Source organism: Zonotrichia albicollis, chromosome 1 (assembly GCF_047830755.1).
Source record: "Zonotrichia albicollis isolate bZonAlb1 chromosome 1, bZonAlb1.hap1, whole genome shotgun sequence".
NCBI classification, from domain to species: domain Eukaryota; kingdom Metazoa; phylum Chordata; class Aves; order Passeriformes; family Passerellidae; genus Zonotrichia; species Zonotrichia albicollis.
In genome coordinates this window covers 107,178,821-107,191,948 of record NC_133819.1, presented here as the reverse complement: position 1 = coordinate 107,191,948, position 13,128 = coordinate 107,178,821, and the positions used below count along the sequence as shown (strand labels likewise).

General features: G+C 39.2%; 1 protein-coding gene across 6 annotated transcripts in view; it reads right to left on the bottom strand.

The window, feature by feature from the left end:
* Positions 1-13,128, bottom strand: part of GREB1L (GREB1 like retinoic acid receptor coactivator) — a 131,307-nt gene that overhangs the window by 64,194 nt on the left and 53,985 nt on the right. For all 6 annotated transcript variants that reach the window (XM_074549382.1, XM_074549401.1, XM_074549415.1 and 3 more), the window contains one exon: positions 12,149-12,249. The gene's annotated coding sequence lies outside the window, so the exon portion shown is untranslated. The remainder of the gene's footprint in view (positions 1-12,148; positions 12,250-13,128) is intronic.

Here is a 13,128-nt window from a genome sequence, read left to right as displayed (position 1 = left end):
GCAGGGCAGAAGGATGGCGTGCAGGGATGCAGGGATGCGCCTGTGCAGGATGGGGCAGGCAGAGGTGCCGGGCTGGGTGGCCCCGGGTCGGGCTGAGGAAGGTGGGAGCCCTGGAGAGCAGCACGGGCAGCTGATTTCCTAACACTGCCTGAGGCCATTAGGGCAGCTGGGCCTCATTTGGAGCTCAGTGGAGCCGGGGAGGGGAGAGGAGGTGGCAGGACCCTCCAGCAGTGAGCTGCTGCTTGGGTCAGGCTGTGCTTGATCCAGCCTCCCCAAAGTTGGAGCACCAATTCAAGGGAGTAACTCCTTAGTGTGTCTGCACTTGATTCCAGCCCTAAATGCCTGGTGCAATTAGGAAATGGTTCATTTTCCTCCTCACAGTGTAAATGGGAGCACACCTCAGCAGCAGCAGAGGAGACAGAAGAACATGCTTTAAATGGACTCCAGTGTGCTGAGGGGGCTTGAGGAGGCAGCAGAGCCTGGAGGAAAAATAAATTGATGGAATTTAAAGGAAGGGGAAAAAAAAAAAAAAACCAACCAAACCACCAAAACCAAAGAACATTTCTCTTATTAAGACATGTATCTGCCACATCTGCATTTAAATATGACCAAAGCCAATGTTTTAACATAACTAAATTAATGTTCGTTGTTTAAAAATTACCCAAATAATATGTCTATCCAACATTCATATATGAGGTCATTTGGAAAAAAACCCCAACAAACCAACCCCTCTTGCTTTTCAAAGTGAAATTAAGATAAAGTTTTCTTAAAATTCTGCCCATCTGATGATGCACCAGTGAGCTCAGGAGGATGTGGGAAAGACATTCCATTGTTGAGTTCATCTGAGCCAATCCGACATGGTGACTGAGAAAACAGAGCTGGACTTGACTCAGGAGCTCCTCCCTGATCTCACAAACCTGTTTTCATGCTGCCAACTCTGGCACATCAGGGCTCACCCTCGTGTCCATTGTTCCACACCCAGCAACATGGCATGGAATTCTGCTGGAGCCAACCTGCGTGCACTGAGACGTTTCCAGTGGGCAGGAGGTTTGGTGAGAGGGTAAATAATCATTTCCATATCTACCTCCACACTAATTGTAGCTAACTCAGCACAGAGCTGGTTAGATTCCTGGCAGTGAGCCATCTGCACATCTCTAATTCAGTTTTCCAGCCCTCACCTTTCCTTTTACCTGCACCACTGGATGGATCCCAGTGTAATTCTTAAGTTGCCTACTTCTCTTGGCAACTTTTTGAGGTCTGTTTTGAACTCTACAGAATGTTAGTATGTGCAAAGTGTAAGTATATTTAGCTGCATTTATACTTTTTCCTTACCAAGCACCCTACCAAGGAAGGAGGGCCAATTTGGCAACACTCCTTCTAATGCTTCCCCTCTACCACAACAACATTCTCACTGTACAGAGATGAATTTTATTTAATTTCCTTAAAACTTACTATGGGGATTAGAAGACATTATCAGAATTTAATAATTTCAAAATTAAATCTGAAAGAAAACATGAAATAATAGGGGAATTTCCTAAAATTTAGATCACCCTCACCTCCAGGCTCTATCACTCTCAGTGTTCTCCTCTGGAAAGATTCAGATACTAAAGCACCACCCAGCACATCTCCATTTCTGCTGTGCTTCTACAAAGCAAATTTCCTAAACCCACTTCAAGTCTTTTTGCAGTGGCCCATCACTGAACTAGAGGATTAACCATGAGATTTGCTGGAGTGAGAGCTGCCTTAAAACAGAGCTGGAAGGCAGCTCTCACATTTCCATCTGTTTCCTTACAAAGACACATGAACAAGGCAATTGGGAAATTCTTCTAACTTGACCACAGGTAAAGGAGGATTATTTCAATAGCTTTAAATAAAATAATATGGGCATTCATTGTGGAAAGCAAAACTACAATTACCATGATCTTCTATCAAGGCAGACAGAAATGTAAATAACAAAAGCAAAATTTCTAAGAGAATTGATTTTAACGCTGCATTTGCTGTGTGGTGAAGGACTCAGGGAAATTCTAATCACTCTTTCAAAGCCAGAAGCTGAATTTACAAAAAGGCCTTGTCAATTCAAGCAAACAATCCTGTTCCATGTGCTCACCCAGGTTACTAAAGATCTGTGCAGAAACATGACATGGGATGTTTGAGAAAAACCAGAGCCCAGGTGCAGCAGTGTATAAGTACAGTAACCACTACCCACTTTTTGATAGGAAAAAAGGTGACTTTGCTTCTTTGCATTAAAAAAAAACAAAACAAAACAAAACAACAAACAAAAATAAAAGTCACCTCTGAAAAGTGGATCATGACTCAGTAACTCCTGGGAGCCAGAACTGCACACTGAGTTGAAGGCTCTGCTAGTAAAAATATAATCAGATCATTCAGTACACCAGATACCACATATTTGGCCTCCAGGTGGGTCATGACCCCGGACACTTTAAAGGAGAGGAACCGAACGGGAGGATGAGGGAGGGGTGAGTGTTGTTGTTATGGCTTAAAGCAATTTCACAATTACCTGATAGCGAATGATGAATCTGATGCAAACACCCTCCATTAAGTCAGCTCTATCAAGTCCTTACTTTGTGTTTAACCTAATAATGTAATTGTGTTCTCCAAAACACATAATCTGGCTTCTGATCTGGCCTACCCCACAGAGAAGTTTCTCTTCAAAGGAAAAGAAAGCAAGTTCCTCCACAAAGGCACTGCCAGGCCCAGCACAGCCTCTGTATCTCAAAGGGTTATCTCAGGCAAAGAGAGAGCAGGCATCTATTTGTGCTGCAGAAAAACTAAACTGGTTGTTGCAGGTACAGCTAGTGTTTTTGATTGTTTACATCATTCTTTGTCATGTTCTGGGAGTGTTATTTTTTCCCATCAGAACATCACTAGGATGTACCCTGAACATGCATACAGCAGAAAGAACGTCAGGTAATAATGACAATAACAAATATATGCACTCACCAAAAGTGCACACTTCAAAGTCAAAAGTCTATGTACAGCATCAACAGTAGCATTCAGTGGGGAAGACTAATGTGTGACTCAAAACAAGATTGTAAGGTGGAGCAGAAGCCTTAATTCATACCCACTGTAAGATCCCTTTTTTTCTCTCTCCTCACAATCTTTTCAAAGTCTTGAGATTCTCATCCTGTTCTGTCTTCATTTAGGGATATTCAAACTCAACTGTAAAAGAGCTTACAATCTTATGTAGCAAGTGACAGATAAATAACTCATTTACAATGTATTTCAAGAGAAATTAATTATTAGTTTGGATTTACCCCATTTACAGTGCAGTTTCCTCTCCTCTTTATTTTTAATTTTATTTTTAAGAAAATATTGTTTGCATCCAATACCATTTAGAGTCTTGTCATTCAGTCTAATGTTGCCACTACTGTGTAAAAGGAATGGGAAGGATTAAGAACACATATTTTTTCCTGACAAGGTTCTTTCTCTTATTGCTCAATTAATGGTATCTGTACTTGGGAATATTGCATCAGATTATCTGGGATTTGGACAATTCCTTGCACAGAGACAGAAAAATGCATATACCACACAGTCAAATGCAGGATAATGAAAGAGGGCAGCTATTTCCCCACAACATCAAACAGAAAGCAAATCACAAGTGGTCTTAATATGGAGACTGCTATACTCTTACTGCTCCATCCCTTCCACCCCAAGACTATTCCTGCAGTCCTCAGGAACAGCTCACAAAATAATAAACATACTAAAGGTAAAATTAACACCTGGATGCAGGATGGTGTTACTAAGTTGAACTTACATGAATGAACTTCAAATCACCCCCATGTGATTTAAAGCAAAAATTAGGTCTGAATTGCAGTTTTAGAAATTCAGTGACCTGGGAGTTTTCAGCTTCACAGGATAAACCAGCAGTGATGTGACATTGAGGCTGGCAAAGGAAAACCACCAAAAAATAGTACTGAAACACCATCTCATCTCTTTTACCTCAAGTTTGAAATGTTTCTTTAGTTCTTTTTAACAGTGTTATCCACTGAGCTGTGCACACAAAGAGCAGTTTACAACCACGATCAAACACAGAGTACACTGAGAGGCACAATGGTACAGAAGGCACTGCAAGCTGAGCTCAAGTCAAGTTTTACAAAAAGGCCCTGGCTTTACTTTTCTCCAGGTTATGGCTCTCACTCAGGAAAAAAAAAGCTGCATTCTGGATGAGTTAAAAACCTTACAACACAGTGAGAGAAAAACTGGCGCAGCCAGTGCACCAACACATTCCTCTCATGAGGGCTGAGGTGATTTAAGATTAAGCATGTTCCAAGCTTCATTTGATGCCATTTCCTAAAAAAACCCCAGATGTAATAAGCAGATGAAGGAAAACATATAAAAGCTTTCAGGAGTTAATTATGTGGATTTAGCCTACTCTGACTGCAAAGCTTTTGGAGCCCTTTCAAATGGTTATGAAATGAGCAGATAAGTTACTGTGGAGGTTTTGTAGGGTTTTCTAAACAAATTAGTTGAAGATGGAGCAAATCCTTTTATGCTGCAGGGACCTTTCACAGTATACATAGGAAAAGGAACATTACTATGCACCCTTAACAAAATGGATACACTTCTCTTTCAATAGAAAAACTTTCAGGTGGGAAAAAAAGGGTTACCAACCTACAAACATCACTTTATCAAAAAAAAAAAAAGTTTGAAGTTTAGGTAGTGTTAAAAGACATCATTATTTTAAAAGGAGTATATGCTCACACAGCTTTGGCAGGGACAGCACAAATAAATCACCAAGGAGCACTTTTGGAAACCTCAGCCTGCCTCCTTAAAACATGCATGCTCATACACAGCTTTCCCCACTTATGTTTTCTGTCCTGAGTCAACAGGACTATCAACCACATTATTAACGCCAGTGCAATGCAACCAAATCAGCAACGATGCTTAGTCCTAGCTATAGGATCAAGGCATATTTTTGCTGTGTAATTTTGATTTTGCAATTAGTAGCAGACATGAATTACAATTTATTCTTCTAACAACCTGGCATGTTCACACAGTCAGGCAGTTATGCCTGAATCAACTCTGTGCCCAGCAAGATTATGGAGCAGATCCTCCTGAAAACTCTGCTAAAGCACATGGAAAATGAGGAGGTGACTGCTGACAGCCAACACAGCTTCACTAAGGACAAATTGTGCCTGAAAATTTAGTAATCTTCTACAATGGGGTGAGAGTGGTGGGAAGGGGTCCCATGCTGAGGGATGCCACAGGCTTGAGAAGTGGTCACATGAAAACTTCACGAAGGTCTTGCACCTGGGTTGGGACAATACCAGGCCTAAGGCTGGATGGGGAATGGACTGAGAGCAGCCCTGAGGAGAAGGACTTGGGAGAGTTGGCTGACCAGAGGAGCAACATGACCCAGCCATGTGCACCTGCAGTCCCGAAGACCTACTGCATCCCACTCCGTCAAAAGCAGCGTGGCCAGCAGGCCAAGGGAGGGGATTCTGCCCCTCTGCTCTGCTCTGGTGAGATCCCATGTGCAGTGCTGCATCCAGCTCTGGGGTCTCCATCGTACTAAGAATGATGTAAAGCTGCTGGAGCAGGTCCAGAGGAGGGCCATGAATAAGATTAGAGGGCTGAGCACCTCTTCTGTGAGAAGAGGCTGTAAGAGTTGAGGCTGTTCAGCCTGGGGAAGAGAAAACTCCTAGCAGACCTCCAGAGCCTAGGAGAAAGCTGAAGAGGGACTTCTGACAAGGGCAAGGAGTGACAGCACAAGAGGAAATGGCTTTAAGCTGAAAGAATATAGATTTACAGTAAGTATTAGGAAGAAATTCTTCACTGTGAGGGTGGTGAGACTCTGGGGTTGGAACTAGATGGTCTTGAAGGTCCCTTCCAACTCAACCCATTCAATGATTCTATTAATTCATTTAGCTACCACTCTTAATAACACAGCAGATAAAATTAATATAGTATGTAGGCAATTAACATAATAAAACAAGAACAAATTCCTCAAATAATGTATTCAAACTCAGTAACTGTTCCCAAAGCAAATACATTTTGATTGAAATGTTGTTATTTTTATATATTTCTTGCATACATAAATGTTGAGTCATTCACTAACAACATATATTACATTAATACACAGATCTTAAGTTATTAGCTAACAACTATATTTAGTAATTACCACTTAAAACAAACTATTCAGAAGCATTAGAGATATAAAATCTATTTATGTAGTTTACAAAAATCTATGAAGTAAATTATATTCTCAAATGCACCCATTAATTTAAAGCTTTGTTTCTAATTATCCTTTAGTGTTCAAGAGAACACTGTCTAATATTCCACCATTAAAAAAAAAATCCATAACTGGGAACTCAGTGAATGGTCCTTCTAAATAAACACAAGTCTGTGCTTGTCACCAATTTAAATGCTGGTAATTATCAATAATTGCTGACTTTCATGAATTATATTTTTTGTTTGGATTTTTGTTTGGATTTTTTTTCCCAGTTGCTTCTATCCTGAGAAATTGAAAGGCAAAGTCACCAATGTTTCAAAAGAGCCTTGTAATGCCATAAAAACAAGCAATCACAATGGCATCTCAGCTGGCATTGCTCATGAAAATGAGAGGAATGATCATCTATTAAGCACTTTAGGACAGGGCACCTGGAAGCTGAGCACTTCACCTACAATCCCAGGCACACTTAGAATGCCTTATCCATTGAGTTTGTGGACCAACTCTTCAACACAACTGGACTAACAAAGATCCCCATATGAAGCTAATGATATTGAAGTAATTTCCAGCCACTGAGTTTGCTCAGCTTGTTTGTGTTTCATTTTTTTTTATTGTAAATCCTTAGGCCACTGGGCTGCAAAATGTAAAGTTTTAAACATCACAGCTTATGCTAATTATTTATTGTAGGCAGAAGCTACCATTTGCGTAGGAACTTATGCTTGACATTTTTAAAGACTGCTCACCAAGATGACACTACTTGATAGGAAACAGCAAAAAAACAAAACCCTATTAAGGTACAGAAAATGGAAGCTAAAATGTAATCCATTTTGACACATCTCAACACCAGATTGTACAGCATTAAAAAGAAAATCCTTAATAAAGATAACTTTAGATATGTATATCTACAATAAAAGTGGTTTTCCCCATGGTCTTTTCTTTTGTTTCTTTTTTAAAGTTTTCTCATGTGAAAATGCTGCTAAATAAGAGAGGAAAATATATTTTTATTGCCAAGCAATATAAACAAATCGCTATTCATTTCACAGACACATTAGTGGTTCTGAAAGTTCTCAGGTCTCCAAACACATACAAACTGACACTAATAAAAATAAAACTTTCTGAATAATAGCCATAATGGTAATACAGATTACATCGGCTCTTAAAACTTTCCAAACAAATATGACCCAATTCTTCACAAATACCCACTTAATACTATATTTTTCCACCTTATTCATCTTATCTGATCCATGTTCTGGTTTCTGACAGCTGCAACAGGCTAAAAATAAAGCCCTGGAGTAAAACTTTGTTGACTCCAACCTTTCCTTTGCTGCAAGCAAACTTTTTTCCCCCATGAAGCTGGCAGAGCTGGAGATGTACCATGGCACTTCTTCAAATATGCAACTTGAAAGCAATTTCAGGGTTACCAATAAAAAAAAAAGAAAAAAGAAAAATGACTTTATGACTCTGTATAAAGGGTAACACCCTGCATCCAAGTGACTCACACATGGCATTTCCCCCTTCTCCTTCACTTGTAAAGTGCATAATTCTGCCAAAAGCACCATCAAGCTTTGTTCCTCTCCCTCTTCAGATAGATTATTGAAAGAATCCCTAACACAGATTTCTAGATTTAAAAATAAAATTTAATCAAGAAGAAATAAAGTCAGCCTTAAGTAATTAAACTAGTCTTCACTAATGCACTTGGATAGGAGGTTAAGTAAGCTGTTGGTTCTCACATCCTCCGAAAAAGGACTGTTTTTCTCTCTATAGCCCAGTCTGAAAACAGGCAAGCCTGAACAAGAGTTCTTCTCAGTTTTACAAGGCTTAGTCACCCCTAAAAAGGAACCAGCAAAAGTGGAAATGAGCCCCTCTTCTTTCACAGAGGCTTGTGTCAAAATGTTTGTCAAGTTCCCTCAGAGCACGTACCTGCACAGCTTTTGGAGAAGTACCATTTTCAAATAAGTCAAAATGATCATGCTTCTGCTCTTTTGGACTCAAAATATGTTTTAGAATGGAACAAGATTTTTCTTATCTGAAGCTCCCAGGTAGTCACTAGATAGAGAGGCACATCTAACATTTCTGCAGTGACTTTCAGCCCATATTCAGCAGAGACAAGAAAAGACCAACACAGAAAAGCCAGCTGCTTTCATGGCCATTTCTATGCAGAAAACAATGCTCTGAACAGACAAGAAGACCCTCTATAGGTCAAAACCGTAACAATCAGCTTAAATCCACAAGTAATGTCAATTTAATATCAATCAGACACTTTTTGCAACTTCCCTGCTGGTGGGAAACTGTGTCCAAAGTTTTCATAGATAATTTTAGTGGAAATGAACTTCCAAGTGCAGAGTGCTTTGCAGAGTTCTTCCTTTTCCACAACATGTGTTTGTCACGTGTCAAAGCTGACTCTACTTTCTCCCCTCCCCAAAATACCACAAATTCTTCTGTAAAATAAACAAAGTTCTGTCCAGAATCTCTGAAATTACAAGAGGCAACCCTGCTTGAGATGAAAGATGTGCATCACTGTTGGTCCATATCCCAGATTTTAGTTAGGATGAATTTTTCAAGAAACAGGCAATCAACAGAACAACACTTGAACACCAGATCCAGGGACATGGCTAAAAAAGAAGAGTTTTGACATTCAAGCTACCTTTTCTAGATACTTAGGAATCTCAAAAGTTGTTTGTGGGATAAATGTCCATAAATGACATTTATACAACATCATTAGGAAAAAAACCCCACCTTTATCTTTACTCAAAACAGAAATCCAAAAATTCAAATCACATACTGTTAACACTTAATAGGAGAAGGAAATAATTTTGAATTTCTAATGCTTATATTGCTCTGTAATGGAACTCATCAACCACTATGATAAATTGGGGGGGAGCAGCTGTGTCTTACATGAAAAAAATTGTAATAAAATATTTGACTTGTTGGTGGCATTAGATACACTTCTGTACTTTTCTCCCCAAAATCTTAATGATGTTTACAGGCTGGACTTAATTTACATGCAACATAAGCATGCTAGCACAGGCAATCTTGACTCCCAAAGCTGCTGTTATGGTTTAATGAGACAGCAACACAGAATATTTACAGGTTCTAGGCATTCTTGATGGCATGCACATAAAACTTCCAGTAAATCCTGGCACTCAAGAAACTAATACTCAAAATATTTTTCTGTGACTGTTGCCACAGTAGAATATAAATACCATCCATAAAATTCTCACTATGAGTGAAAATCTGCTTTAAAAAATTTTTAGAAACCCAAACCCCTGCTAAATAAACAGTTTATAAACACAGAACAATTTTCTCCAGTAGATGAGAAAAAAAAATGTAATAACACATCTAAGCCTATTTTATGTACTCTGAGTAGTTAAATTCTGAAGTTACAAACAAAATTAAGCAATACAGCTCTTACCAGTTTAATTATACAGATATAGCACTTAATTCCATATAGATATATATGTAAAATGTGATACTCATTGTCTGTAGGGATAAAGCTGAAAATAGTCTCAGACCTCTCACTGAATTCCTACAGCAGAAGCCCAAACAATCTCATTGATAAATAAATCACTTAATCCTTTCTTCATTTGCCATCACCCTATTGCAAAAGCATGAAGCTGAAGCCCAGAAAGTCAAAGCTAAAGCCTGACCTTCCATCTCTATCCTCTCTGGCTGCTCCCTTGTGTATCCCTCAAACACATGCCATCATTTCCTGATGAGTTTAGAAGGGGTTATCAGGAGAATTTCAGGACATGTGTCAGTTTTGTGGCAACTCGAATGCTATACAAACATCTTCTGTGTTTAATAGGCGATTTGTATTTTAGTAGGTTTATCCATTCACGACTTTATTTGTTTAAAGGTGCCTTAACCTTGACATAAATCAATGCTAGGCATCTGTATGGAGTATTTCTGAAGAGTTTAAAAATTAAACTCTACAAAGAGCTCTACTTTGCAAGAAGGTTTCTGTCAAAAATAAACCAAACCAACTTATCAACTTCTTTGTTCACTTCCCCCCACCTTGAAAATTATGCAGTTTATTCTTTTTTTTCCTCTTCTTACAGAGTTCTTCTACAGATCACGATGAAACACCAGGCTGGTCACTATAAAAACACCACCACCACCACCACTGGCTCCCAAGTACCTTTTTCTTCCTAATACAACCACGAGTGTTTGTGTAAGGCAGCAGGGCCAGCGAGCCAGAGGCTCTGGGTCATGCCTTGCAGCAGCCCCCCCTTCCAAAGGAAAACAAAAAGCTCTGAACCTTTTCTGCCACATGCCCAGTCCTTCCCCCACCACCTCTGTGCTGAAGACGGCCATTATTACATTTCCTTTCGGGTTATTTTCAAGGTCTTGGCTCTGACATTGATTTCTTATCTGTTTCTATGACAAATGTTAAGTGTTAATAAGCTGTCCTTTTAAAGAAAGATAATGCTAAACAAATTATAGGAATTAATTACCCCAAACCTATTCTTTATTTTTTTGTCCTGAGCATTGAAACAAGAATAGTAAAAATTACTCAAGACCAGAAAAAAACCCACACTTTTCCCCCTGCCATTTAATAAATGCCAGCAGATTAAAGGAAGTTACACTTTAAGCCAGGAGGTACCCTGAAAATCTAAAGCAAATTTGTCAGGGAATGCAGAACAACCAGGCAGGCACAGCTCCCTTATGAACAGTTTTTAAATTATAAGTGAAGAGTTACTTATTATTTTTTCAGATAATCTGTTCATGGTTTAAATTTTAGGATAAAGGGTGAAAGTTTCAGAAATCTTTTCAGTTCAGAACCATTAAAATGATAAACATTTGGGATCCCAAAGTACACTTCTACTCTAACTGTCCTTTCAGACCTGCATTGACTACACTATAATAGCTGCCAACATTTGGTAAGGATTAGCCTTTCATTTAGACAAAAGCAAGCATTCCTTAGCTAAATCAGCACTTTTTGCCATCAGACTCATAAAACCTTTTCACAACACAGATTTTCAAGAGAATCCTTTAGGGTTTTAGGATGCTGCTCCTTTTACTAAGTAACAAAATACACCCCAGGGTGTCTCATTGACCGCACTCAGCTGTCCTTTGACCTCTGCAATTGTTTAGCCTAACTTCAGGGCCACAGAATCTGCCTTCCCTCCCCATCAAAAAGGCTAATGTTGCTTCCTCCTAGCACCTGGCCAAGCAAAATCCTGGAGGTTCCCCCCTCTTCCAGATTTATGCCAGGTTCCAGATGTTGCCAAGCAGAATGTTCCTGTGGGCAGGTTTTGGGAGCCCCCAGGGCTGTGCAGAACCTGGGCTGTGGCCATGACCCCCTTGCTCTGTTCAGGGCTGCCCTTGCCCCCAGGGACACAACAGGTCATAAAGCAGGAATAGATCTTCAGCCTTCTGGGTACACTGGCTATTTAAATGCAGCAAGAAACTATGTGAGCCCAATATTGTGTACTGAGGCAAGCCTCCCCCCTCTAAGAAGTCAGGGAAAAAAAGACCTGTGAGAATCTCAGTTGGAAGCACAAATCTACCCCAATCATTACCTAGATCTGCATTCTTCTTCCCATTTGTTTTAAACCCTTTGAGAGGACAAATAAACAAACAAACATTCACCCTCCAAGCACATAAAACATATATTTAGCTAGTTGCTTAGGTATTTGCAGAGCCTCGAAGTAAAACAGCAGAAGAAGATTGTTACAGCTTCAAAAGAAGTGTCATTAAATAATGAAGTTGACCTCACTGTGGGTATATAAGGAAAAAATGGAAGCACAAATCAGCCCTCTGTTGAAGGCTTTTTGACTATATGAACTGAATTTCATGATTTTTTAAAGAACTTGGACATTTTACATGCCTGAAGCAAAAATAAAATCGTGATTTACACTCCACACAGCTCCTAAAATGCAGTCAATGGAAATGAAAGCCGAGATGCTGATCACAAACATACAGTGTATTGTCTATTAGGAAAGGCAAGTACGGTACCTTCTCAGATTCCTTTCAACCTATTTGAAATGCAGTCATGATTAAAGGATGCAGCTAAGAGTTTGTGAAGCCTTGCTGCATTGTTTAAAACTCCTGACCACCTGAAAAATAAAAAGGGAGAAAAAAATCAGAATTACTCATGCCAGCATATAGTTTATAACGAGACAAAAAACCTTCCTGTGGAAACCTGGCCTAGGGTGAAGAAAAGAGCACTAGTGACTATAAAAAGCACATTTTTCTTTAGAGGAATACTTGGTTGAAAGTGCTTGGTTGCTTCTCTATATTCTACCAGAAGTCCAAACTCAGAATTTGCACATTTTTGGCACTGAAGTCACTATATGATAGATTAGGAATTTATCATATTAACATGACAAAGTTAACTGTTGTAGAAACATTAAAAAACATATGATAATACAGAAGCAATTCTTTTACTATTTATAAAGAAACAAACTAAATGGGTGAGCAGTTATCTGTCCTGTAGATGAATGTTCCAAATTAAATCAGAATTAGCTGGTTGCTCTCCTATCTGTCTTTCCATAAAAATATTGAAGGGAAAACATTACTAATAGAAATTGCACTTAATAAAAGAAAATACACCTGAAATATCCCAAGGAATGGTAAAAATGGTGTAGCAAGGAGCAAGCAAAAGAGTAACTTCTAAAATACCTAGGGCTGTACAGAACACCAATTAACATCAGGAAAAGATTTAAATTAAGTTGTCATTGAGTGGACTTTGACAAGACTTTCTTAGGCAGACAAACTGGTTTGGTTTCTCGATAGCAACAGACCTTATTTTGCCAAAAGATTTAAAGGAATTTTCCCTGGTGCTCGCAGATGGGATTTTAAGGCTTAAAGCTGGGACTACAGGCACGGGCCCGCTGTCAAAGCCAGAACTCAGCTGCACACCCCAAATTCAAACTCCAGGTTTTAAAATTAATGCCCTCAAAGCTTCCTCCCCTTCCTCTCAATTTTAAACATCA